At 39.5% G+C, this 26195-nt stretch overlaps 1 protein-coding gene and 1 long non-coding RNA gene across 3 annotated transcripts in view; one reads left to right on the top strand and one right to left on the bottom strand.

Annotated features, from left to right (window-relative positions):
• The window catches only part of FIGN (fidgetin, microtubule severing factor), a 125205-nt gene that overhangs the window by 39179 nt on the left and 59831 nt on the right, over positions 1-26195 (bottom strand).
• Positions 1-26195, top strand: part of LOC111094286 — a 30121-nt gene that overhangs the window by 2590 nt on the left and 1336 nt on the right. The window contains exons 2-4 of one of the 2 annotated variants that reach the window (XR_005384612.1): positions 4225-4309; positions 19563-19757; positions 22520-22853. This is a non-coding gene — a long non-coding RNA (uncharacterized LOC111094286). The remainder of the gene's footprint in view (positions 1-4224; positions 4310-19562; positions 19758-22519; positions 22854-26195) is intronic. The other variant, XR_005384613.1, reaches the window with a different exon arrangement.

Here is a 26195-nt window from a genome sequence, read left to right on the forward strand (position 1 = left end):
TCGCCCCCCACAGACACAGGCAGAAAGGAAGAGACACAGGCAGAAAGGAAGAGAACACAAGGAAGAGACATGATCTGCCCAAGGTCCCAGAGCCGCACCTCAAACCCAGTAATGGAATCCAAATCCTTATGCTCCTTCCGCAAACATTAATGAAGGCTCCAAACCATCAAAAACAGAGGTGAATTAGACTACAACTTCTTAATTTTATTTTTGCTTGTATTTCTTTCATTTTGGCCTCCACCCCCCTCTGCCTCAGAATAGGATGATTAGAATGGAATGGTGGTGATTGTCTAAATCAGCAAAGCAAAGCAGTGGTGATTGTCTAAATGGCTGAAAGAGTTAACTTTTCCTTTTTAAACAGTTAGCTAAGTCCTGCCTTGGGAAAGAACATATCAAGAGAAACTTATCTTTCTGTTCTCATTAGGGATTGAATGACCTTTACAACTGGGGTTCATAACCTGGGATTCATGAATGCATTTGACTGTAGCAGTAAACCCTTGATCCTCTATGCCAAAGTTAGAGCATTTTGGCATTTTCTAGACATCTGATTCTCAGAGGCCTCTCACTCAGAAACATTTTAAGTTTGTGGAAGGACTAATGACAATATGTATCTTTTTTTTTCTTTTGTACATCAAAATTTAACTATTAGGATAATCTGGACAAAATTACTCATTTCAGAAAACCAGTAGTAGTCAATCTTCAGTGCTCTCAAACGCTACAAGTTTTTGAATTTAACTGCAAAATATTTCCCTATTCTTTTTACTCTAGTCACTTTTAATGTGGAACTCTATGAAAAGGACGTGATGAATTGAGTTTCATTTTTTTTAAAGTTTTATTTATTCATGAGAGACAGACATAGGCAGAGTGAGAAGCAGGCTCCCTGTGGGGAGCCTGATGTGGAACTCGATCCCAGGACCTCGGGATGACGACCTGAGCCACAAGCAGATGCTCAACCACTGAGCCACCCAGGCATGCCATGAATTTCATTTTAAAAGGACCATGGCCTGGGGCACCTTGTTGAGCATCTGCCTTCCAAGAGGGAAGAGGATCTCAAGCAGACTCCGTGCTGAGCCTGGAGTCCAACTCAGGTTCGATCTCAGGACCCTGAGATCATGGCCTGAGCTGAAATCGAGAGTCAGATGCTTAACCAACTGAGCTACCCAGGTGCCCCTGGAACAAACATTTTTGAAGCTAGACCAAAGCAATCATCTCATATGTTGATACCTATGAAGATGCTAGCGTTGTTTGCTTCCAAATTAAAGCAGAATTGTAAAAAGGACGTGTAATGCTAAGGTCCAACACTACCAGGGTCATGGGGATAAGCCAGAAACAAAGAATTAGAAAACCAATACCGTGGTATCTGATTTCCAAAATGGCCTTCAGTCAACAAACCATACTTCCCAGCCCGTCTTCAGTCACCCCCCCAAGAGTGAATTGTCAGCCCCTGGCTCCCTTTCTGCAACAGAATACCACAGAGGCAGCCCGGAGAGTTCTAGATGTAAGCTTTTACACTTTTAGGGGCCTGATCTTTAATGTCAGAAGCCAGCCCCCTGGTGAAGAGGCCACGTGAAGAGGCCACATGGAGAGGCCACGGTAAGAGGAAGAGGCTCGCAGACGAAAGCAGAGAGAAGCCCCGCTGGGCAGTGTCTCAGCTGAGCTGGAGCCTCCCACAGTCCTGCCAAGGGACCAGACATTTGGGTGACCATATCGAACATTCCAGCCATGAGTCCTGTCATGACGGCAGCCTCAGCCAGTATCACCTTGAAGAACTGCTTGTCTGTGCCAGTCAACCCACACAATCTGGAGAAATAATACACTGCTAGTGTTTTGAGCCAAGTTTTGGGGTGATTTGTGAAGTAGCAATCACCCAAACTGGAGCCAAAGGTAACACAGCATAAATACTGAGTTTACAAGAGGAAATTTGGAAGATGACAAAGTAGAAGTAACCGAAGCTTATACCCCTTTAGAACACAAAAGAAAAAAACAAGTACTAAGTACAAACTAAATTGCTCACCACTTATCTCATTAAACCTCATCACGACGCTGACAGAGACAGTACAACATTCCTGAGGAACAGTATTGTCCAAGGTCGCCTAGCTAGAAAGTGCCAGAAATTGAACACAGATTTCATTTCACAGCCTCAAGGATCGACTTTCTATTACTCTGGGCAGGTTGAGAGAAGGGAAGACGGGGAAGGAGGGAGGAAGACCGACGCACAGGGAGAGGCATGGCATTTAGTTCCTGGTGACCCTTCTTAAACACAGTCCTACTTTTACAAATGGGAAGATGCTCCATAGTTTAACCTGTTTTAGCAAGTGACCTCCGTGATGACCGACCCGCACATCGCAGCTGACTGTACTGCAACGTCACAGGCACTCAGCGATATTAAAATGATCCCCAAATGACATATGGGAATGACATATATGTTCCTCTTTGTGATGTCTATAGGTGTTCTTTCCCTCTTGCTGGGCGGCTGTCTGTCTGTCTCTTGTCTCCAGCAGGCCTGGAAAACTTGGCATCATCTTTGTGCAGAAGGAACATGGCTTTAAAGTGGGAGCCTGTAGGGTTTTCCTGTGAACCAAGTACCTGTGGCTCCTCACATCAAGTTCAGCATTTGGGGTAGCTGGATAAGTAAACCCTGGATGAAGAAGTTTTTAGTTAGCTACTGAATTCCTTGCAACACTGTGACAGGAACGAAAGGAACTTTCTGATGCAAGGAGCTCTCAGCCCTGTGGCCAGCCTGGTGGTTTTCAAATTGGGCTCAGTGGGAACCAGGGGTCTGCACCAGTCCAACCAAAGATGTTTTACAGAAACTGCAATTAAGTATTTTCTGACAGGCGCTAAAGACTGAAAACTCTCCTTTTGTTGCTTTTATCCATTTTATAGTTTGGGTTCTGAGTCTGACGGGCTTTGAAAACAAAAACATCTACCGTTGGAATACTTGAGAAAAATCACTGCTTTGGGAGATGCACCGTGGTTGCCGAGGGGTGATGATGCAGCCTTGGGGTTGCCTGGCTCAGGGGCCTTCAGTATCCTGCCAAATTTTGGTTTTTTTATATGCAATAAGAAATGTAATGCTTTTACAGATGAGAGTTAACCTCTACTAGAGAAAGCTTAACGTGGCTGATACTCTGCTGGTGGCCACCGGGTATCTGGAACCACCTACAATACTGGCATTGTTTCATCTACTTAGGAGATGAAAGAGTTTTAATAGCAAGTCATTACAGTGTAGGCAAACATATTTCTGAGGTACAGCACCGGGCCGTGTTGTTGTCAGAGCAAAGATACTCAGTAGGTGAGGGTTGCCCAAGAAGTTTCTAAAATGCCAGTTGTAAAGGACTTAATTCAAGCAAAACTTATATACCTAGTGATAATTGCTTCTTTCAGAGTGAACTTAGGGGACTCACTGATCAAAATGTATACAGCTATCCTTTAAGGACATGCACAATTACTGTTGTCATGCCTCTACTTAGGCAGTTCAAATTGCTGAAAACTTTGGTAATGACTACTTGGGCTGTATTTGAATGAAGGTCATTTGCCCCTCCATTCACAGCTCATACAGTGCCTTTTGTGCACATATCTCGGGGTCCTTTACAAAGAACACTAATCAAGACACAAAATAACATTGTAGCAAATAATCTTGTCACAAGTTCCATTACACAGTAAAAGCTAAATAAAAAATAACAGCTTTTCTGCCTATATTTAAAAATTTATATCACTTAGTGTCAGGCAATTCAGAGAAGAGAATTCTACAAAGGAAAGGAAAGTGACAGAAAGAGATCCATTAACACACACACACACACACACACACGTGCGCGCACTCACATACACTTTCACCAAATAAAAATGTTAAGTATAAACCTGCAAAATTAGTAATTAGGGATAGGCAAGAGTCAGATGAATTGATAAACCGACTACTCTAAAATTACTATGAGCAAATACATTCCTGGAAATTTAGACAATAAATAGAGGTCTCAATTTCAGTTAAAATTCCTGTTGAACCTAGCTCGCTAGCTTATGGGCTACTAAAAAAAAAAATTTTCAGGTACTTTTGCTTGTTTAAGAAGAAAGGTATGAATTATACCCACTCCCACTCTTGAGCCTCAAAAACACCCTTTGAACTTCCATAACCCTCTAATCCATAATTTCTCCAAAATGTCTGTATTTGCTGAGTAATTTCCTTGGTTCTCAAACTCAATTCTAATTATCATTCCTTTTTTATAGGTTAAGAAAACTAGAAGTTGCAGGAAATGAGTGACGTTAGCAAAACAACGCACGTAGGAATTGACCAATTACTACAGCACAAAGAGTACGGATTGATTTTGCCTGAGACAAATATTTTGATCAATTCTTTTTCCTTCTCACTAAGGCCTACGCCATTGACTGGTCGCTCACATATAACTCACATGTACTAATTTGAAGGGAGTTCTTCAAAAAACATTACCAAGCTCATCATAACCTCAATAAGTATTGGTTAATTATGTATATTAATGACCTCCAAGAGCTCCTAAAGACCTAAATTCATGCACACTGCATGCCTTCCTACATGCCCTCTCAAACATACTCATATCCACTTTGCTTTAAATCATGTGTGTCCTGTGCTATCATGCTTCCTTTTGAAAACATTGAGGTGGTGACCCTCTAATAGAAAAAGATTTTCATGTTTACTCACTCCCATTCTTTTATTCATTCAGCATTTAAAGTTCGTTGAATGCATACAGTGTAGCGTCATAGTAATGAAGAGGCAAAGTCAGAGCCAGATGTCCAGAGTTTGGATTTTAGTCCTGCTATGTACCAATCATATGACCACTGGCAACTTAACTCACCAATCTAGGCCTCAGTTTTCTCATCTTTAAAGTGGCGCCTACTTCACAGGACTGATGTGAAGATTAAATGAGCTAATCCATGTACTGCGCTGAGAACAATGACTTGTACATAATATGCATTCAATAAATATCAACTATTTCTATCACGTTCCAGGCCCTGTGCTAGGCACTGAAGATGCACTGGTAAATAGAAATAGGCACAGTCCCGTGCCTTGTTAAATATTCAGAATAGGTTTTTAGCTTTATGCACTATTTCCTCTTATTAAAATACACTATAAAGTTGCTATAAGACAACAAAAAGACTTTATCAATGAAAGAAAACTGAAAAAGAAATCGAAGCTTTATTTAAAGCTTCATATATTACTGCTTCTAGTACGGATAAAAATGTGTGGCAAGAACATTATCAGTTTTTCCAGGACAAAATTATGTTTTCAGCATATTTTGTGATTTATTGATTACCTTAAGACATTAGTATTAATATTTTAAAATATCACTGCTAATGTTTTATATCAGAAAGTTATCTATTTTAAGTATGCGATTTTAAAATATTTATGTACGCTTAGTTTATTCAGAACAACTCCTTCCCCTTACCAATGAATCTCTGTGCATAAGATGGAAATCAGTGCAATATGAAAAATACATTTTATGCAAAAGAAATGCACTTTTCAGGTTTTTTTAAAATTTTCTATTTATTTTAGGAATATTCTTTATTTTATTTTATTTATTTATTTTAAGATTTTATTTACTTATTCATGAGAGAGAGAGAGAGGCAGAGACACAGGCAGAGGGAGAAGCAGGCTCCATGCAGGGAGTCTGACGTGGGGCTTGATCCCGGGACTCAAGGATCGCGCCCTGGGCTGAAGGCAGGCGCTTAACCACTGAGCCACGCAGGGATCCCTTATTTTAGGAATATTATTACAGACACTTTTTTTGCTCTGAAAATCACAAAAGGTAATAGGATGTTTTGAAGATCTATGTCCAATGTTACCTAAACAATCTATGGTGTGGACTTAAGTTTGATGTCTTGCTACACTGGAGCCAAGAGCCTAATACGAATATAAAAAGAATCTGAAAGTATCCACAGGTCTCCTTTTGAGGAGGCAAGAGTCTTGACCTATGAATGATCTTGAGAATTGGAAAAATGAGCTTACTCACTTTTAATTTCATTAACTACTATTTTGTTTTAGTTTTTTTTTTTTTTTAAGATTTCTTATTTATTATTTGAGACAGAAAGAGAGAGCAAGAGTAGGGGGGAAGGGCAGAAGGAGAGGGAGAAACAAGGCTCCCTGCTGAGCAGGGGGCCCAACTCAACTCAGGGCTCAATCCCGGAACCCTGAAGTGACCTGAGCTGAAGGCAAACGCTTAACCTACTAAGCCACCCCCATTAACTGTTGTTCTTATTCCCATCTCCTATCACTGATTTCATTCCATTTCTAGAACTATCATAGAGATCACATTACTGAATCCTGGACAAGATACTGCATAACATCTAAAATATTGTATGATCATTTGTGTTTGGATGATCAAAAGTGCCTGTAAAATTGTAATTGTTTATAGCCAAGGGCCTCATGCTATTTGGCATTAATTCTGGCACAGTGCTTGGTACATTATCGACAAGGATGGTGACAATCAGGATCTCACTCATCCTCAAGAGCACTAATGCTGGACTCTATGTAACTGTTTAGGGTAGTTGGGACTTTGACCCACTTTCAATCTTAGTAATGTGAATTGGGTGTAACTCAATGCTGTATAGAACTTCTAAGCACCAAGCACATCATCATGAAATGGATTAGGATTGCTTTGTAAAGAGAGGGAAAACAAGGGAACAGACCTCCTAATGTGTGAGTCTCTATGCCTCATTATTTTTCATAAGCCTTCCCATTTGATCACTTTACCTAAAAAAATGCAAAGAAAAGAGAGAAGTGGGGATATTTTTATCAATTTCCAAAAACAGAAGAATCTGATCAGGAGACTGATAAACTTTGGAGGACACTGTGGTCTGAGATTAGAATTTGGACCAGGGGTTTCTAACGTGAGCTTTATCAACTCTGTTATCTTAGGACTTCATTCTAAAACATGCTCTGTGTTACAAATACATGTATGTATTTGCATGCGCACACAGCGCATTTCAAAAGACTTTTTATTCTTCTCTAAGAACTGGTTTTCCACTAGAAAATATGGTATCTCAGGCCATGACCCTTTTTAAGCTGAAGTAGCCAACACCTGGCAAATCAGTTTTGGATACGGTTGGTGGCTTAAATGGCTCCTACACATTTGTTAAACAGACCTCATATGTATTAAGTACCAATGTTTGACAGATTCCAGAGATACAGAAATAAAATATATAGGACCTCACAGTCCAGTGTTGGAAACAAGATCACAAGCAATTAGATAATGTAGAATGAGGTGAAACAAAAATAGATGCCAGTAGCTTTACAGCCCATGGTATCTTTTCAGCTGAGCCTGAAAATAACAGTATACACAGTTTGGAGACATCATACCTAACACATTCCCTCCATGTTCCTAGCCCTCACCATCAAGTCCTGTCACTCTCATTTGTCACTAATCATATCTTCCTCACTGAAAAGATCATCATATTTTTATAATTCATGACTGATAAATCCATGGTGATATGTTGTATTGGCAAGCCTGATCTGTTCCAGACTCTTGCGGCTGATGCTGTCCTTTCCCCACATATAAGCTCGGTTTCTCACAGAGGAATATATGGTCTAAGCACTAATATTTATAACGTCTCCTATAATGAGCAAACACTGCACTACACTACCTACACACACACACACGCAGGCACGCACACGCACTGAGATGGCCACTTGCAAAGGTTCCACTAATATCCTGGAGTACTAAAAAAAAAATAAAAAAAAAAAAACAATATCCTGGAGTACTTACAGACTAAGTGACCTGAGCGAGGGAGGCTTTCATTGCTTCTTCAACACCCTTTATAACAACTCTCTCAACAATGTCAAATTAGATCCAGGTTAAGAACACTGTTTTGGATCAACTGACTCAGATTAGAAAGAGGTAGTTTTCCTTTTGCAAATCATCAAACAGACACACCGGTGGTGTTAGCAACAAAATCTCTCTCTCCAAGATTATTCATGTACAAAATAAGTACATCTGTAAGATTAATAATTAATTAATATTACCCATAGGTTGCCGACTCTCACCCTTGGAGATACCCAGGGATAAACATTTTCCTAATGCTGACGAATGACCGCCTTATACTGTTTATTAGCGACTGAGTTCAAAATATCCCGAAGCTTTAGGGCCAGCACTGTGACCCGCTACTCTAAATTAGAATTAGATTACAAATGAAACTTTGGTTATAATGAAGCAGTGAAAAAAAAAATAGGAAGGTATCCTATAAAACGTGAAAGCCTAAACTTATGCTGAGAATGAATCCAGCCCCTGGCCAAAGCCAACCAAGTCAGGCCCCACTCTTAGACGGGCTCGTCAAGCCCAATTTCTGTTGTGTGCCAACCCTGAGAGGATTAGATTGCTTCTACCTCCCCAGTCAGAAAAACTGGGACAGCAGATCTGGCTTGGCAGTTGGGTTAGAAACCTACTGAGGAGTCAGAAGCTAAGCTACCAAATGATTAAAATTGCTTCTCGCAGGCATTATTTTCCTGTGTTTCATCAATAAGGAAGCAGGTGCCTCTGTACTATTTCACAGGGTGGGAATGCTTTCTGGAGTTAGATTGTCAAGAGCTGCTTTTTAAAATAGCAATACTCTTATCATAGTAAAACTTGCCTGCTGAGTCAAAAGGAAAGTTGGCCTCATCTACCTCTAGAGCCCAGGAAGAATTTAAAATGTAAAGATGCCTGGCATGATTCCAGCTGTTGGCTACCATGGATACTTTTAAATATCCACTCTTTTATTGATCTGAAAGTATATGGATAAGCAGGTATACACTATAAATGGAAAACATAAAGAAGGCCATCTTTAATAGTCTAGTTGACTAAAAGCAAACAATAAGAAATCCGTACATTTCTTCTGTCCACCCAAAGAATCTGGTTTTACTAGACTCCACTCCGGGAGACACACCCGGAGAGCACACACACACACACACACACAGAGCACAAGTGAGTGCCGAGGCATATCTCATGTCTTATAATGTGAAGGAAGAGACAGTTCCAAAAAAGAAATAATATTTCCAATGAGGATATGAAATCTAATGCTATTTTGGTGTCAAGACCACCTTTCTCTAATCCCCACTGATTTTTATTCAGCTCAATTTGAGGCTATCATAGAACTCTGTTTTAGGAAACCTCCTCATTCTCAACAAATTTAATTAGCAGGGATGGTACAATAGGTTCTGTAATGATAAATGGCTAGCCTGAAAACATAAACATTGATAAATTCCAATGGAATATTTTCTCATGTAACACATAGAGTGTGTCAGGAAAGGCAGATGCTTGTGTGATGTTGGGGTATGTTAAGAATCAGGGTGTCAGACAGATGGGTGTGCGTGTGTGGGTGTGTGTGTGCCCATGCATGTGTTTAGATGGGGTTCTCCCAAAGTTATCTGAGTAAAGCTGGAAATTCAAGAGGAAGTCTGTAATAGGTACGTAAGACAAAGCAGAAGACTAGAGCAATTCAGAGAAGCCTCTAAGTAAACAGCAATGAGTTCTTTCAATTGACCAGACTGTGGTGGCAAGAGGGAGGTGCAATTCCCTATTATGCATTTTTAGCAGGTCATGCCAAATAGAGTAGGAAATAAGGAGAATTATTTACACTTCAATAAAAAGATTTCACAAATATGTAATAAATATATGGTACACCATGTACTCAACTTGACATTCTGAAAATTGTAGGTATGTATAATCATTTTGCAATTTGGAAGCTAAAGAATGAAGTGAAAACTGAAGTTGGAGCTTACTTTCCCAGGTTTAATACAAACTTACAGCCTGGGACTAACAATACTATTTGCCTATTCCAGGTCTTCCCTGGGAGGCAGTGAACTGTAGGAGCTACTAAAGAGAAGAGGGAAGAACTAGAAAAACCACCATCATCAGAACCTTAAAAATAATAATAATAATCTAGTATTCTCTTTCTTGGGAGGGATAATTTGTCCTTTGGAAAATAGATGTTACTAGGGGTCACCTTAGGAACCCATTGCTGGTGGTACAGGCCATTCCTTAAAAAGTAGAACTCTGTAGGCATCGCACAGGGGCATTTGGGGGATATTTGACTCTTTATAGGAGGACAGAGTGATCCTGGGCTGTGGGAAATTCCAAGGGTCCAGCCTCCAGGGCACATGAGCACACTGAGGATATTAGCAGCTCTTCCTGGGAACATCTCCCCTTCCTTTCTCTCACTTGTCCTTACACATTATCAGTGAGAAGAGAGTGAAGCAACTCTTACTTAGGTGATCAATTCTTTGATGCTTAAATTTCATTATTCTGTGAGTGTTCTTTTTCTAAATATTTTATTTATTTATTCATGAGAGACACAGAAAGAGAGAGGTAGAGACACAGGCAGAGGGAGAAGTAGGCTCCATGCAGGGAGCCTGATGTGGGACTCGATCCTGGGTCTCCGGAATCACACCCTGAGCCAAAGGCGGACACTCAACCACTGAGCAACCCAGGCGTTCCCTTCTGTGAGCATTCTTGAATGTTCATCCGACAAATGGTTTTACAGACAGGAAGGAGTCAAAGCAGCCATATCACCTATACCCACAAATGAATCCTCCCCTGTACCTGACCAAGTTCCTAAATTTCTTCTTTTTCTACTAAACATCCACACATTCTATGGTGATTATTCAAAAAATAAATCTAAAGAAGGAATCATAAATAGATTCCACAGATTTGTTCAAAAACCCAAATTAGCATTTTGGAAACAATCTGAGATACAAGGCAACAGAACAAAGCAGAAATATTCTGGGAAAAACCCCCTGAAGACTCCTTCTTCTATTGTCATAGCTACCATTTGTTCAACAACTTGAGTTGAACTAATATATTAACCGCAATTGCCAATCTAAATTTCTAGGAAATTCTGTCCTCCGGAATCCAAAACATTGTCTAAATACATTACCAATGCATTTTTATGTGTGGAATTAAACTAGATACTCTTCTGAATTGGAAGATGTGATCCAGAAGTTCTCGGGCAAATAGAGCCTTCAAGGAGCATAAAAATGCATCTAGGTTTTTGCCAGATGTTGAATGAAACCCTGTATCTAATCTAATGAAAACTCATGTCTTGGGTTAGTCCCAGAACAGCATCTTAAGCGGTTTGAGATCTTTCGGTCAATCTATGAGAGGGTAGAAATCAACTAGTTTCTGAGAAAGCAAAGAGAAAAGGCTGACGTTTGAAAAGCATATTTTGCAATAGTATATTGTTGCCATTTGTTGGGTAGCAAAAATCCCCTAAATTAGCAGAGACTGTCAATGAAATACCCAGTATGCCTGACAACTGTGCACAGTATGAAAATCCAGTATTGGTCATGTTTTCAAAACATCGAGATGTTGGGTCAGCGGTTGGGTCAGCGGTTTAGCGCTGTCTTCAGCCCAGGGCCTGATCCTGGAGACCCGGGATCGAGTCCCACGTCGGGCTCCCTGCGTGGAGCCTGCTTCTCCCTCTGCCTGTGTCTCTGCCTCTCTCCCTCTCTCTCTCTCTTTGTGTCTGTCATGAATGAATAAATAAAATCTTTAAAAAAAGAAAAAAACACCGAGATAAATAATAAGCTTCAGAACTCCTAAGTTCAATAGTTGATGTACTAATGAACAAGCAAATTACCAATAAAGGGAGTAGAATATTATAATATTCTGTAATCTTGAAAGATTACATGAAAAGTAACTCATCGTGATATTGATCTTACTGTATAAGAGAGTCAACTCCCTCTTCAGAGATTTCTCAGTTCTCTCCAGGCCTTGGGGTGGCCTAAATGGTTCCGTAGCACCGTATTATTCCAAACTTTCAGAACAGTATTCAATGCAGTGCAATGTAATTTAGGCGTGAAAGAATCGATGTACCTAGTAAGAGCTGCTTCACTCTCTTCTCACTGATGGTATCTGATCTAATAGGTGGAGAAATGTGCTGAATTGTCACAGCATACATTTCAATGAGAAAAATCACTACAGCATAGAAATATTTATGGAAGTGCTGACAACATATCAATTAATAATGCCTGCAAGATACAAAGAGAGAATATTCTATCCTTTACAAGTTGAGAAAGAGCCAAGTCAAGACTTAATTTCATGCAGCCTCTCATATTGCAAAACAGCAAATAATCTCACGTCTGGTGGGCTCGGCAGACCTGGGATTTTGCTAACAGGTGTAGTGAAAATGAGCAATGAGATCAGCTGTGTACTACGTGCCACTGTCTATGGAAAGCAGAAAAGTAGTGGAGAATAGACATAAATGTTCGTAGATACAAGGAACCTTTAACTTAGGGAGAAAACCTAAGAAACTAGGGAAGTGGGTACCCCCGAGGATCCCACGGAGCAGGGAAGGATGCAGACATGGTTGCACTGTACACTCCTTTGTCCTACGGGCCGTCATCATCTTCTTCAACTATGCGTTTGTATTAACTACTTAAAAAAATATTTTTTTTTTAAGGAGTGGCTAGAGAATAGATGAAGAGTAAGTGCATTTTGGAAGAGTAAATTAGCACGCTGCTGAACTCTTCTGATTTCAGATGTCAGTAAAGACGACAGGTTATTCTTTGGCCTATAAACACAGTGACTTACGAGTGGTAACAGAGATAGTGTGTATAATGACTAAACATGACTTGATAAACCCCGGTGCTGCCATTTATTAATCACCTGTCCTTGTTGGTCGATGAGCATCTGTGTCCTCATCTGTAAATGGGTGAGGTCACATGCCTGTGCGTGTGTGTCTGGGCATGGGAGGGGACAGGCCGGGTGTAGTCTGTCTGGGGGAGGAGAGTGCTTTTATTAAGGAGGGGAGAGCCAGGACTCTGTAGGAAGGGAACTTACAACTCTGGTGACCAGATTTTTAAAAACAGTACATTTTCTCCCCATTTAAAAAAAAATAAACAAGTGCAAGGAGAACTGAAGATCTTTCTGCTGCAGTGTCTCCTTCTTGTACAGTCTCCCTTTCAGCTGGGTTCCAAAGCTGCTTCATCTACGGTGCTCTTCTTAGTTAGCAAAATGCTGAATACTCTCCCAGTTTCCACGGGCCTACGTTTCTGGGAAGTTATCAGAACGGATCATTGTTTATTAAACTTTAATATATACATTTTATGGTTCACTTAAAATTTTACTGACACAAAACCTCAGCCAGTCAGCCATTCACACGACCCCCATTCCCATTTTTAATCATAGGCATCCTTCCTACCCAGTCTATGAAAGTATATCTTCCTCAGAGAAGGCCTGATGAAAAAAAAAAAATCTCAGCCTCTTTACTATAAGAAATCTATATTCTTTTTGCATCAAGCCTATCTTTGCTACTAACCATCCAGTCACCTACCTGAAGCATCTACAGATTCGGGGAAATGAAAATCTCTCTAAATGTACAGCAACTAGTTATAAACAAATCTACCCATTTTATCTGTATTAGCAGCCAGGGGTAGAACCTCATTCCTTTTCCTGTTTGCCTGTGCTCTAAGTCCACCTGGAGGCCAAGGAGATGGCCCTCTAACATAGAGCTGTGCCTGCAAAGCCTCCCCCAGTCTTTAATCTTGAGGAAAATGCTACCCCAGGTTTAAAAATTAAGCTGTGTGAGTCCCACTCTAACTGCAAAGATGAAACAGGCACAGGATTTCTTTTCGGAGGAGTTTGCTCTTTCGTAGTTAGTCCCACAGACCAATTAGGCGAGCCCTCCCGTTGCGTCACGCCAGCACCACGGCCAGTGGCTGTTTACACGAAGGTACCTGGAAGGCAACTGAAAACAACTCCCCAGTCTAGGCCGACTGCCTCCTGTGCGGAGCTCTTTCCCCAACGGGCTGGCAAAATGAACTGTAGTTTTGTATAGTAATTCAGAAGATAATTGATTATTTGCCAGTAGTCTGTTTTTGAGTTGCCACTTATTATTATTTTTTTTCATCCACTCCAGGGACACACTTTCAATTTCACAGTCTTTTGCACATTGTGGACAGTGGCGTTTAATTTCTTAAAGGAGAGCACACATTCTGTTTCGATTATAGACTCGTGGCTCTCCGAAGAGCAGACCGGGAACCTGATGGCCGCGGAGAAAATGTCTAGGTTCACGTCTTGCACACTCACGCCATCCGTAGTGTTGTGGCTTCTGAGCTGGGAAGGGAATTAAGAGAGAGCCTGTCTTCGTGTAAGAAAAGATGCCTCTGCATCTCGCAATCTTAGGTGTTCTGTCTGGGGTGGTGGTGGTGGTGGTGGTGGTGGTGGTGGTGGTAAACATTCCTGAAGACACCACTGTTTAATTGTTTATGGATTACTTCTCTTTATTTTACTGTTAGAATAAGAGTTTCTAGCAGAGTTAAGGAAAATCTTGTCAGGAAACAGTTGTTTTTCTCCTGCAGACTAACATTCCTGCAGGCAATGCAGCAAATTAACCAATATAAATGTTTCCTTCAAAACACAGAAATCTTTTATCTATTTAGGAACAGATCACACAATATAACATGCTGCACTATTTCTATTAAGCCCAAAGATGACAAAAAATTGAAAAGAATAAATCCATTATAAAGAATTCATATCTGCTGCTTTGTGAGCAATCCATAATACATCGTATTGTGCAAACTATAGGAGATGATGACCTAACAATACAGAATGTAGAGAGGGCTTTTGACAACAGAAAAGCATAAGAGAGAGTATCATTTAATGGAGAGAAAAAAAAAAAGATCCTGGATTCTTTTTCCTCCTTTATTTGTTGTATCACTTTGTAAAACCTCTCTATGCCTTGCTCTCTTCATCAGAAAAATGAGACCTATGGTTTTATTTTTATAAAGTGCTTTAAGATTTAGGAGAACCCAGAATGCATTATAGGATGAAAGTCACCATGGTGCATGTCACATGACGATGGCAGAAAAGGATCTAGGGACCAAAAGGAAAACATGAATCAGCAATGAACACTCATTTTGTTTGTTTAAAACCCCAGGATGTGCAAATATATGTCAGAACTGAGGTTGACCCTCTTCTTTTACAATCACACATTACACTATCTGGGTCTGGTTTTAGTAGAAAGTTTAGTAGAAAGAATATGAACGCAGGAAGGAGCAAAGGGCAGGGTCTCTCTCAAGCAAACCCTGAGTTACTAGAGGAGTCACCAACGGCTACACTAACCCATGTTGAAGCCCTTGAGGGACCAGATGGACACCACTGCGCTTCCCTCTCCTCCCATCCTCAGCATATTCCGGTTCCCAAAAAGGACGAATCAACAAAAAAGGAATTGTATCTTCCAAATGTCCAGTTATATGGGTGTTTAGGACCACAGGACAGTCAGAATTGGTGAAGTAGGTCATCAAGATGGTGTACTAGAAGTTTGGAGTTCTGGGTTCCAATGCTCATCCCAACATAAACTCACTGCAATAAACCAAATTCTGTCCACCTCTCTTTTCTCAATGGACATGAAGGGCAAGAAAGGTAGACACTTGGTTTACAGTCCTTCTAAGACCTAGAATTCTATTATTCTGTGAGTGTGCAGATAAAGACTGAAGAACTAGAATAGATTTTCAAGTAGGAAAGGTTTACAGTCATAAAGTAACTTTCTCTTGGAAATAATATCCTGGTATCAGAATGACAGAGTGAGGAAACAAAAAGCAGAGAAATCCCACAATCACACACTTAGGTAGTGGCAAAGTTAGGACTCGACTTTAAGATCTGAACATAATAAAGTCGGATAATTTTTACCCTGCAGTGGATTTCCTGTAAATCCTCCAACTCGGGAAGTCTAAATTAAACTCATTTAAAAAGGGGGGGGGGAAGCACATATAACTCTGTCTGTAGATACATAGGTAGGTAGAGAGAGAGATAATAGATATCTTTGTCCATTTGTCTAGATGGATTTATATAATATGTAATATATAATCATTCAATATATATTATATTTACCAAACGAATACTATTCCCACATAAACCTGTCCTCCTGTTTTTGCTTAGTGTCACCCCAGGGGCCTAGGATCCAGAGATAGAAACCCCAGCGTCATCCTCTCTCATTTCCACCATGAACCACCCGGCATTCCACAGACTACCAGATACAACAGACTTTACCTTGGACTTCTTTCTCCATTTCTATATTCTTCTTCACCAACATGTTTACGTCATTCAAGTCTGCGTCTATGGCCTTACCTCTGCCCTCCTAACTGGGCTCCTTGCCTCTAAATCCCTCTGCTGTACTATAGCTTAAAAAAAAAAAACTTTCTAAAATTAAAATGTAAACATATTTCTTACTGGCTAAAAACTGTCAAAATTCATTAGTTTACCCACAGGATGAAGTCTGACCTTCCTAATAATAGGAAAAACCAGGCCCTTGCTGCCCATGGCCTGCCTTTCTAGCTTAATTCCCTCCGTTCTCCATGCACATTCCATGCTTCAGCAAAAACAAAGGCTTGCAGATTTCCCCCAGGTTCTGCATACCACTGATACCACTGTGCCTTGGCATATGCTAGTAACTCAGTCTGGAAATCCCTATTCTTTTCCCATTGCTTATGGGAAAAGTCCCACTTCATCTTTCTTTTTTTTCTCCCTAAAGACTTATTTATTTCAGAGAGAGAGGGTACATGAGTGGGAGCGGCAGGGAGAGAGGAAGAGAATCTCAAGCAGACTCTACACTGTGTGCAGAGCCCAGTGTGGGGCTTGGTCCCAGGACCTGAGATCACGACTTGAGCCAAAACCAATAGTTGGATGCTTAACTGACTCTGCCACCCAGGCGCCCCCGCCCCCCATTTCATCTTTTAAAACCCAAGCAAATATCCCTCTACTGGGATTCCTCCATCATCACGCTTGCTCTTAGAGTTAACTATATCCTGTTCTAAGCTGTGTCTGTACTTTGGGCAAGCTTCCTCTGTTTTATTCTTTATACCTGCACCGTAATCGTTCTTGGTACGGCTCACTCCCTCATTACACTGAGAAACCAGTGAGGGCAGGCAAGTGTCTCTATATCCTTAGCACAGCACCTGGAACCTGGATGATCATCGACAGGTATTTATGACTATGCATGAGCAAACCTTCATTCACTCAACAACTGTTTTATTCAATGCCTCACAAAGGTCAGGGAAAGAGACAAAACTCCACAAATAACAAATAAGAAAATTCTCTGATGGAGATAAGAACTATTCAGATAGTTAAACTGGTATGACAGGCTAGAAAACGACTAGGTGTCTACACTGGCTCTCATGGTCAGGAGAAACTTCTGCTAACTCTGAACGACAAGAACTGTCTCATATGTTTTGCCAAGAGAACAGCTATTGTCTTGATGGATTAGCAGCAGCTTGAACTGAAGGAAAGAGCATAATCAAGGTTTTGGCTTTAGCAAGCAGGTAAATAGTAAATCTGTATCCTCTGATAGTGAATTATCAGGAGGAGTACAAGTCCGGAGGGCCAAAATTATAAGCTATCCATTTGGCCTTTTCGATTCATAGATGCCTACTGGACATCTAAGTCGAAGTGTCCGGTCAGCAGTTAGATATAGGGTTCTAGTGTTTTAGGGGGTATTGTGACCAGAAAGAAACATTTGAGAGCCATCTGCTCCCCCAAAAGACACCATGGAGCTGGATGGAATCACCCAGGAAGAGTGTGTATGTTAAAAAGAAGGGCCAAGCCCCAGGAAACAATCTGACATTTAGAGTTCAAATAGAAGAAGAGCTAGTGAAGGATAATGAGAAGGACGTACTACTAAGGAAGAAAACCAGGAGGTTTTGGTCAACAAGAAGAGGTTACGGTCAACAAGAAGAAGAAAGTGTACGGAGGAGGCACAGTGGTCAACTTCGTTGAACTTTGCTGAAAGATCCAATAAGATAAAATGTGCAGTTAGCAACATTTAAATATCCTGATTCTCTAGATGAACGCTCTGAAGGGAGAGAGGGGAATGACACCTAATCCAGGTGGAATCTTAAAAAATCATGAAAAATGATTACATAGTATTAATAAAAAGAAAACCATTTTCTTCTCAATCCCTAGTTACAGCAAAGCTTAAAATGGGTCAAACTTGGGTAAGATTTAGGATCAATTTCAGGACAAATTTCCTAACAGTACAGTTAATGGAAAAATAAAAAATAAAACAAAAAATAAAGGCCTTCTTATCAAATATTTAAAGAAAAAGGGGATCCCTGGGTGGCTCAGTGGTTTAGCACCTGCCTTCGGCCCAGGGCGTGATCCTGGAGTCCCTGGATGAGTCCCGCATCAGGCTCCCTGCGTGGAGCCTGCTTCTCCCTCTGCCTGTGTCTCTGCCTCTCTCTCTCTCTCTCTCTCTGTGTCTCTCATGAATAAATAAATAAAATCTTAAAAAAAGAAATGAAGAAAGAAAGAAAAGGAAAAACACTCATCTGGTTATTAATCAATTTAATCACTCTTTTTGTCTCCACATGTTTTCTAAACTGAAAAAAAATGGTTGAAATCACTCAAAAATATGACTATCATTTTTCTCACATTTTTGGTACATTCTCTTATAAATCCATACCCCAATAGCAACTAAACATACACTTCAGCTCCTAGAAACCAAGAAATAAGGGCAACGTATTTGACTTCATACATATTATTATATGAATGAATCTCTAATTATTATAACTTATTTACGGGTTAGAGAGAAAATTCATTTTAATATTTGTAGATTGAAGATAAATTGAAATGGCTCATTCTCCAATGAGACTGTCAGTCACTGCAAAGCTGAATAAGACAACTGCCTTTCACGCGTTCTACATCTCAAGCGATTCTTGTGGCTTTCTTCCAAAGAGAGGGCAAAGATTTCACGATTCAGAATCTGCTGAGCAAACTCTGAAAGAAACACAACTAATGTACTCCAAGGTGTTCGCCTCTGCTTCCCTAAGGGCCCGAACTGTTCTTTCTGCTCTTCTAATTGCAGAGAACTTCTATGATTACAACATGGACATGTGTGATTCAAGAAGTTAACTTACATTCTCACTCATAGCCCACTAGTGATTACGGAAGTACAGACACACAGGGAGCGAAGGATGTTCCAGCATTTTATGCGTTAATGGAATATCTATGTAAAAGCAGGAATGACTATCACAAGACCTGTTGTCTTTTATTGTATAGAAAATACGTGCGGGAAGGTAATTCTGATGGACAGAAAAGCTTGGCTTTAGCAAAATGAGAACGATCTGCTTGGCTGCACCACAATAATTTTATAATGATCTTAAAATAAATGTGATCTCTTTTAAATTTTAGCTGCTACAAAGCATTATGTCAAATATTAAAATGATGCAGTGTTAATACCACAGCGTACACCATAGCTGGCAACGTTGGGGTTGGAGAATAGTGTAAGCTGGCTTTTAAAAATGGTCTTGATTGTTTAGAATCAAATAAAACAAAAGAAACCCATAAAAACAAGTACCTTAATTGCACAAAATAACTACCTAATTGGAGTTACTAGTAGGCATACGGTATAATAACACAACGTTGTATTCATCTTTTATGAATGGAGCATTTCAAGCAGCTTAATACCTTCCTCAAAATATACTAAGCACTTGAGATATATGCAAGATAGAGTAAAACAAATCTGGCAAAAGGAAAAGACTTTCAGCCTGTATGACAAGACTCTCTTCTGTAGTTCTGTTTATTTTTGGAAAATCTGTTTTAAAGAATGCTATTGGTTTGTTTTAGGATCTCGGCTGGCTCATCAATGATACTTAACCAACCATAACATCAAGATCAGACTGGAATAGGAACTACGATCTAACACGACGATTCACACCAGCTAACCTGCCTGGCACAACCTCACTAACGGTTCTACAAGATTTCGCAGCAGCTTGTGACCGCCTGGAGATGAGTGTGCCCATTCTCTGTGACTTGCTGAAGGTGAGGCACAGAACCCCCCGCTAACTGCCATCATCATCTTTCTACATTTTAGCAATTGGCAAATAGTCCATGTGTCGCTCAGGTTGGGGGGGGTGGGGAAAAAAAAAAAAAAGAAGATGGGGGGAAAAAAGCACAGACAAAAGGGAATTAACCTCCATAGCACACTAACCATAAGGAGGTTGAGGTGATCACGCATGTTGGAGGCTTCATGTAGGAGACAGGGCAGTGCCCTCAGATGTGTTACGTGCCCTAGGCAATGACAAGAAAACATGCAGAAAAGGAACTGTGACCGTGAGAATACATCCTCAAGAGGCATTTAGTGAGAGAGGGATGTATATTCTGAACTCAGAGCCCTCTATGGTGATACCACCTGACAAACTGCCCTATGGTTTAACCTCATAGTCTAAAAGCAGGCTGGTGGATTTAGTCATTGACGTGGTTACCTCTCACCTGTGATAGGTCAACATATCTATGGCAACTGAACGATAACTACCAAAACTGGCTATGAGGTTTTAAAAACTAGACACCCACGAGCATTTTCAGGAAAGGAACCAAGAGTCAAGGTTTCACTTATCTAGGTGTTTTTTTTTTCTTAAATATCTTTTTATAACTGGGGAGGATTTTTACTATGTTTTAAGCAGCAGTCCATGTGGTTAAGTACTATATAACATCAAAGAATTACAGCTTCTGATTCACATTAAAGAGCCCGAGCTGCTCTCAAGTTACAAAATAGGTGAGTGTTACCATGACAAGGATATGAAGCATGCATATAATAATTCTGAAGTTTTCCTCATTACTTCTCTCAGATAAATTTAGTATAATTTCTTCATATCTCTGAGTCACTGGCCAACTCATTACAATAATATAATCAATATATTATCGAGACAGAAATATCCTGGCAATATGGCAAGACTCTAGAAATGCCAGTTTCTAAATTAATGTCAAAGTATTACACATGTGACATAAATGGCTAACAAAGGGACGCCAAATCATCCCTGTTGCTGAGATAATTGTTTTACTTTGAAGTTCTTTAAGATGTATTATGTTGGCTCCCAGGTCAGAGCTATCTCCCTCTCTTCTTTTTTTCTTCACTCTTCAATCATAATGTAGAATTAAAAAAATTATTTGACAATGAGATAACTGAAGTTATTTCAGTGGTTCAATGTAGCAAGTTGTTTTTTTTTTTTTCTAAATTCTACTTGATTGATTTTGTTAAAGAAGAGAATCCTTGATCTGCTTGCCAAGATTTATTATGAAAATTGCGCATATCTTATGGTGCTGTGATAACCCTTAGAAAGTTAAGATACTAACAGATGAGCTTGGAGCACATGTTTATAGAAAGAAGCGCCCCTATGAAAAATCTGTGTGAAAGGCTTTAATGCTTTAGTTATATTTTCTTTCTTTTTAAAAAGTTATTTGTCTCGGGGATCCTTGGGTGGCTCAGCAGTTTGGCGCCTGCCTTCAGCCCAGGGCGTGATCCTGGAGACCCGGGATCAAGTCCCACATTGGGCTCCCTGCATGGAGCCTGCTTCTCCCTCTGCCTGTGTCTCTGCCTCTTTCTCTCTCTCTTTCTCTGTCTCTTATGAATGAATAAATAAAATCTTTAAAAAAAAGAAAAAAATTATTTGTCTTTTTATAAAGTTTTTTTTTTTTTTTAAGTCATTTCTACACCCAATGTGAGGCTGAACTTACAACCCTGAGATCAAGAGTCACACGTTCCACTGACTGAGCTAGCCAGGTGCCCCACCTTACTTATATTTTCAAGTATATGTTCTGTGTCTCCTTCAATTAGACTGTAAGCTTCTAAAGGGGTTTAGGACAGCATCTTACATACACGAGGTGCTTCACAAATATTTGAAGATTGCCTGATTTATTGAAGAAGCTTCCTTACATGACCTCAAGGAAATTCAAGAAAAAATCCTCTATGGAAAAACAAAGTGCTGCAGTTATTGTTTTGTTCCCATGCTTCTGCCAGACAGCGTGACAACACAGCAACAACAGCAACAGCAACAACAAAAGAGCAATGATGATGTTTACAGTCAAGTTCTAACTCTCCCATTGTTCAGAGTCAAATAATCATACATTTTGTCTCTCAGGTGCAGACTTATCAGGTCAGTATCTTTTTTTGCACCAGCCACATATTTTTGGGATACCGTAACTTGTTTTATAATCTGGTTTGTCCTCTTCCATTCTGCACATTTCCTTGGATATTAGATTTACTCTGCCTTGGTTTCTTTAAGCTGCCATTTCTGTATCTTTCCAAGGAGGAAAGAGATATAACAAAACACAATAGGAAACCACAAAGTTACAGTTTATATTGTTGATTTTTTTACTACCAATGTACAACTGGTTAGAATTTCTGGCTAGAAAATAAATATAAATATGTGGGGGGGGGCAGGAAGTAGGCAGCTAATGATAAGGAAAGATTATTAAAAACCAAAGGACGTCCCTTAGTTAGAAGAGATGCAGGTGGGGATTGTTAGAATTAACTTGCCCTAAATGTGGAGCCAGGGAACTGGATCTGCAGAGTGTACACAAACACCTACCTTGGGGTGTGGGATTCATTTAAGGATTTCTTCAAATGGAAATGTACTTGTTGTGAGACACTGGGTCCCCAAGGGGAGAGAGCTATAGAAACAGACTTCATTTCTGCTGTTTCCTCTAGTAAGTTGGATTTGACAGCTGACTCTCCTCTGGACAAGGAGAATTTTTAAGCCAAGAAAATAAACATAATCCATTCTTCTGTCTTCATCTTATCCTAGATGGTGCCTTTCCCCAAGATGTCAGTGCACGAGCTCAAGTTCAGTGAACTCTCCGAGATGACTATGCATTACCCAAGAAGACATGTTCAGAAACTCCTCTGCTAATTAGATGTACTGGTTTCATGAAAGCCTTCATTTAATTGCCTGGGATTTACAGAAGATCTAGAAACAAAGCCACACTATGCCATAACCTACCCCAGCCTGCACACAGGAAACTAAAGCCCAGATCGGTTGAGGTTATATGCTCCTCGGGGCAGAGATGGTGTGTGTCTTGTTCTTTATTGGATGTTCATGGCCCTGCCCAGTGTAGAGTAGTGGCAACACAGCCCCGAAGGTAAGAGCTTGAAGTCTGGGGTCAGATAGACCTGGCTGAGAGCACAGACTCCTGGCTCTAGCGATTATGTGCTGAATGACCATGAAAGAGTAGTTTCCTCTTATTTGAGCCTTGGTTTCTTCACCTGTTAAAATGGAAACGATAAGAGTATCTATCTTATAAACTGCTGGATAACTAAATGAAGTAATACTTGTAATAGTGATCGAATAGTGTCTGCTACAGAGCTAGCATTTAATACATTGCTGTGTTATTGGTAGCATTCTTGTTACTATTGTCTGGCAGATAGGAGGTACTCGGCATTACGGGAGCGAATGGATGAATGTGGCTCTTGAGCAGGAAGCTGGAATCCTGACTGTCTCCCTTTCCTCCCAGCCTCTGTCTCCCTTCAGGCCTACTGTAGGTGGCAGTGGAAGTGTCCTACAGAGATTGAAGAACTTTGTTTCACTGACTCAAATGCAGTATCTCTTGCAGGCAGGTGGGAAAGAGGAGCTTGTCATACTTCCGTTTTGTACCAGCTGGGGGTATTATTTTTCCATTGTTGTTGTTTATTTATTTATTTTAAGCACAGGTGTAGCTGAGCTTTTCTAGTGTAGAAATGTAGTCCTGAGGTAATGCCCCATTTCATGATTTCTCCATGACTTCTAGTGTTCAAGAAACGCTACTGCTGATATTCCTGGGCTGCATTTTATATGGAGAGCAATCTGAATAAAGACAATTCTGTTCCAAGGCTTGATTTCAGTCTTTCACTGCCAGCTGCTATTAACGGTCTTTAAGAAGAGGCACTGAAATCAAACTGGTGACTTTATAGAATTCGAGTGATGTAGGCCATTGTTTAATTTACAAAACTGAAATGATTTCAGGGCTGTGGTAAAAATATTTTGAAGCATACCCTAAAGTCGAAAAAAAATTATTTATTTATTTGTTTGTTTGGATATAAGCAAACTTTGAAGTAGAATCGGAGAATTCTTTGGGAACTAGGAAATTCTATTGGGAACTAAGGTCTAAGAAAATTATAATGCAGTTCTTCGGATTTGTTTAGTGCCTTCTTTCAAAGAGTTGCATGACCATCATGTGTATGGTTGTTATATATAACATCCCTGACAAAAAATAAGAACTGGGACTTCTTTTTCTTAAAAAGAAATATAGATAGAAAAGCTGGGGCACAGAGTATTTCAATGGCTCTCTGAGAAGTACAGGCTTAGCTTGTGGAAGAAGAGAGAAGTAACTTCAGTGTTGGTGGAAATCCACTTGAGTAGTGGTTGAAATTCACTACTTCTGATGGATCTATAGTTCCTTCGGAATGTGTGTAGGAAAACTATAATACATGTTCACCTTAAAGTCTCTATGTACATGAATGTTCTTAGATTAAATCTTAGAAAATTATATAAAATCAAGGCAATGCATTTTTTTTCATGCTACATTTGGGTTAACCATGGTCTCTTCTTATTGATCCAAAAGAACCAGAGTAATATTATAGACATAGATATAATAGGGCCTGGATAAACTCCAATTTCCTTTTTTCTTTTTACTCCTTCAGTATCCCTTGTTTCTAGTTGCTCTGGTTGAGCTGAGAGAGTGAGTTTAAGTTTGTTCTTGTGTAAGATCTGACACATAGTTTTCGTACAGGAGAAACAGTAACAATTGAAAGATGGGACTTCATGTACATAAGAGCTGTGGGCCTAACTACCTATAAATCTATTAAGTCTTATAATAGACCTGTGATTTTCAAAATGTAGTCCCTGGAACTAGCAGCAACAGCATCACAGAGGAACTTGTTAGAAATCCAACTTAGAGAGCCTTACCCCCAATCTACTAAATCAGAAATCCTAGGTGGAGACTAATAATCTGTATTTTTAACAAGCCTTCTAGGCCATTCTAATATGAGAGAAGTCTTGTGAAACATGCACCCAGACTTAGAACTCTATGATCCAGGTATTTACATATATGCGAACCACACACCTGCTTCTGGCATCTCTTTTTCTACTTGCCATGTCCTATGCTTGAATGATTTATCTATCTATCTATCTATCTATCTATCTATCTATCTATCTATTTATTTATTTTTGCTCACTCAGGTCAGCCTCATCTTCTCAATTATATGGAACCACTGCCACTTATATGTAGTAGGAGGCAAGATGAGCAAGAGACATTCACATAGAAGTTTTCATCTATGTATAAATTATTATTTTTAGAGTCAGTATTTAATAGCAGGGAAACACAGGAATATAAAATGTTTCAGGTGAGAACATTCAATGATGTTGGGAAATCTACCTAAATAAAGGGATTATTCACAACTGTAACTCCCAAATTTGGGTGCAGTTCTCAAAATGTCTCATGTCGCCTATAACAACCCAACCTTCTTACTCATGGATCCTGCCCTGTCAGCCCCAACTGATATTTCTAAGTTTCATTTAATGTTATGGTTTGCAGAACCATTTTTTAACTTAAAAGAAAAGTTTCATCTCTTATGTTTTGAAGGGAGAAGGAATACAAATCACCAAAGCAATACTCTTGGCCAGTATTTTGAATTCTGCAGAGCACTTCTAATCCGACAAACATATGACACTTTGAATTTCCATCTCAGATTTCAAAGAAATGGACATCTTTTTTATCTTCTTTTCATTTGTGTTACCTTAATATCATCTCCATGTTTGTTTCTTTGAGTCTTGACCCAAAAGAATATCTAGGTTCTGCCTTTACAGGCTTAAAAAAACTGATATATAAAAAAATATTTTAAAATATTCATTCAAGGGTCCTTTTACCAAAATGCCTCAGTGGCAACAAAATTTTGTGCTGTAAAGCATACACCTGGGGGAGTTGGAGCAGTGGAGTGTTGGAGTGTTTTGTACAAACTGAAAGAGTATCAACAGACATGGTCTACAAACTTAAAATGTCAGCAAATGCATTAGAAATGGATACTGGAAATTTATAACAGATTGGAATCAAACTGCCACTTATGTCTGAATCTGTAGATAAATCATGCCAAAGAGAGCACATATGAGTTTGGTTTTTTGTTTGTTTAAATTCATCATATAAGGTTTCTTAACCTCGAGTAACATAAAAACTCATTTTCAAAGGAAAATTTATTTTGAAACTATCATAGGTTATAAGCCTGGTACCCAGTTGGAGAAACACGGACTTAAAAAATTTTCTTCTATAAAAAAGTTTTCAATTGAAATGGTCATGATCAAAGAAAGTTTTATGTTTATTCCTATAAAACATTTTTCATTGTATCATTAAAATGAAAATATAAAAAATAAAAAAATAAAAAATAAAATAAAATGAAAATATAAAATTACAAATTCTCCTGGATTCCAGTAATACACATATGGACAAGAGTCT

Source organism: Canis lupus, chromosome 36 (assembly GCF_011100685.1).
Source record: "Canis lupus familiaris isolate Mischka breed German Shepherd chromosome 36, alternate assembly UU_Cfam_GSD_1.0, whole genome shotgun sequence".
NCBI lineage: Eukaryota > Metazoa > Chordata > Mammalia > Carnivora > Canidae > Canis > Canis lupus.